Genomic DNA, 2,828 nt, shown 5'->3' with positions numbered 1-2,828 from the left:
TTTTTCTGCGCACTTAACCCTGCGAAAAGTGTCAGACGATATAATTCTAACATGCATCTACACTATTTAGCCGTAAATTCGTGATTGACAATCCCGACTTTTCCCCAGTCTGAAATAATTTAGGCAAATTCGAAGCGATCAGCGTTTTAGGCATCCCCCACCGGGGATGCCCAAAACGCTAGGGATATGGGAATGGGGATGCCCAAAACGCGGGGATGCCCAAAACGCTGTGACAGCGGCAGGAGAGAAGGGTGGGTCGTGACTTTTTGACTAGAATACTCCAAAATCAGGTATCCGCTCGGAGACTGGAACTGAATAAAATTATTTTTCGGCAAATCGCTCCGACTCTTGAGATAAGTATACAAAGACTGAAGAAGGCTAGGATGAGAATGGTTACTCCAAAATATGGATCAAAGCCTACATAGAGGTTAGTTGTTTTTCACGTTCTTTTTGTAAGAATTTAGTGCAAGGAGCAAACAATGTCTGTTAATTACAGTACCACTACCGCGACTACCGTGTAAAGCTTATTCATAGCAAAGTATCTGTTTGGATAGCTCAGAATAAGGTGGATACTTCAGAATAAGAATGGCCAAAATATGGAAGTTTTGGCTATCTGGATTATTATTACTGAACTTCCCAATACAAACATGATTGTTACGTTTACAAAGAGGGTACAAATATTGTCAACCATTCTGTAATTATGGCTCAGTTAATTCGAAGCTTGCTTATAAGATAGCAGCCCGGTGTAGAGGGGGGGGGGGGGGGGGGGCGGGGAGGGGTACTCGACCAATATTTGGGTGTAGGTGAGCCGCTGAGGGTTTGAATTCCATACCCTGTTTAGGATAACACCCTCAACTTTAGTACCCAGATAGGACAACTCCCTCAGATGGGGACAAGGTTATCAAGCACACCTGTCAACTTGTACTTATCTTATTCAGACAAGGGTGCCAAGAACAATAACATTTATATTTATTCCAGTAAATGCTTTGGGTGATGACGAACTAAATATCAGCAAACATTTGCACTAAGACGAAATCGATCATGCATGAAACGCCCTGTTTATAATTAGAACAGACTCGCACAAATCATGCACACTGTTTTAGGACAGACTTGAAGGAAATTGTATACCCTGTTTAGGACAGACTTGTGCCAAACTATATACCCTGTTCAGGACAGAGAGGACGAAAACCATACCCTGTCCAGCGGCACATCTCCATGGAGGCCATATAAGGGAGTACCCCCCTCCCCCCCCCAGTGATAGCACACAGTTGTTGAATTTATGGCTCAACATAAACTATTTCTGTTTTCTTATATATTATGGTTGATTTTTTTTCACTTTTAAGTGGTAAGTTGCTGTTTAGTTTAGTATGAGAAGAATGGGTACTTTATGAGATTATAAAAACCAAAGTGACCCTCACAACCTGTGGGATACTCGGGTCAACCTTTTGGTGCGCTGGGTATCTGGCACAATTAGCCAACCAGAATCCAAATCCTTTTACAGTCTTTTCTATGACCAAAAGGCCCAATGTTAGCTACTTTTGGCAAATGTAAACTATGTGATTCCAAGTTAGTCATTTTGTATTCCTGAATCTGCTGTGTGAACCTTTGTAATTTCCAGTCACATTGAAGGTGTTGAAAATGCACCCCCTTTATTGTCCATCCTGTCATGAAATGTTGCCCCATCCACAGGTAGCCCAAACTCTGAAGGAGTTTGTTGGACTTTGAATTTATAAGAGAATGTATGACAATAAACAAAATACGTCCTAAATTCCATTTTTTGACAAAAATAGAAATGAGAATGACTTACCTTGTGTTTTTGTTTTGTTAAGCTAAAACGGCCTGGATATACCCTGCTTCGATAATTATTATTTATTTATCAGTATTTTAGTTATTCATTTTGTTATTAAGCAGGTACCACAAGGAAATGATTTGGTTGTTCCTTTTTAATTTAGATGATAGATAACTTTGTAGGTGATAATTATTTGTAATGCACTGAACTGGGGGCTTTTCTCTGCTACCAAAAGAAAATCTTTAACTTTTAAAACAAAAGGGTCAAGGCTTCTTTGCTGAATCAAGGCACTGTATCGTGGAACACAGTGCTTTTTAGAATTACCGCCAAAGTAGCAGCTTTATTTCCTGAAAGAATGATTATAATGGAAGCTTTATTTAATGCATGGCTAATTTCAAATTTTCAGGTGACTTTCCACCCCAGGTATAGAGGGTACATAAAAGCACATTGTGGAAGTGGAGAAAGAGTAAGAGGAAAGTAAAACAGAGGAAAGAATTATGGGAAAAGGAAGAAATGAAAAAATGGTTGTAGAATTGTAAACAAACAACTATATTTTTATAAAAGTAATAAACAATTTTTTTTACACATTTTATCAAATTCTTAGAGTGGTTTGTTTGTGGTTTTGTGAATTTTATTAACCAAATGGTCAAGCTACCCAGACATGCAACTGAGCAGCCAACTGCTTGGCCTCAATGAAAAATTTTTTTTTTCCTGTTTTCTTTTTTCTTTTTTTTTTTCATTTTATTTGCTATTTCTCTTGAAGCCTTCTCCAATTTTCTTCATTTCTTCATTTCTTTCTCCAACTGGTTTCTCTGTTCCTCACAAACATTTGACTGCAACACCCTCCGGACCTCCAACTCCTCCTCCTGTTACAGCTGCAACATGGATATACCTGCATGATCATTTTTATTCCATTTTAAATTTATGATAAGCTCACCATACTGAGTGAAAAACAAAAAATAGCCCATAACCAGCTAGTCTCCTTCGCAGCCGTTATTAGGGTCGTCACTCGTCACGCAACGCTCCTCCCCGTTGCGTG

General features: G+C 38.9%; 1 long non-coding RNA gene across 1 annotated transcript; it reads left to right on the top strand.

The window, feature by feature from the left end:
• Positions 1 to 293: 293 nt before the first annotated feature.
• Positions 294 to 2,386, top strand: LOC140944054 (uncharacterized). Its single transcript, XR_012166663.1, has 2 exons — positions 294 to 427; positions 2,196 to 2,386. It is a non-coding gene; the product is annotated as an uncharacterized lncRNA (long non-coding RNA).
• Positions 2,387 to 2,828: the final 442 nt, after the last annotated feature.

The sequence above is a fragment of the Porites lutea genome, chromosome 7 (assembly GCF_958299795.1).
Source record: "Porites lutea chromosome 7, jaPorLute2.1, whole genome shotgun sequence".
Lineage (NCBI taxonomy): Eukaryota > Metazoa > Cnidaria > Anthozoa > Scleractinia > Poritidae > Porites > Porites lutea.
The sequence above is the reverse complement of the archived record's forward strand: the minus strand, read 5'-3'. Positions and strand labels throughout refer to the sequence as shown.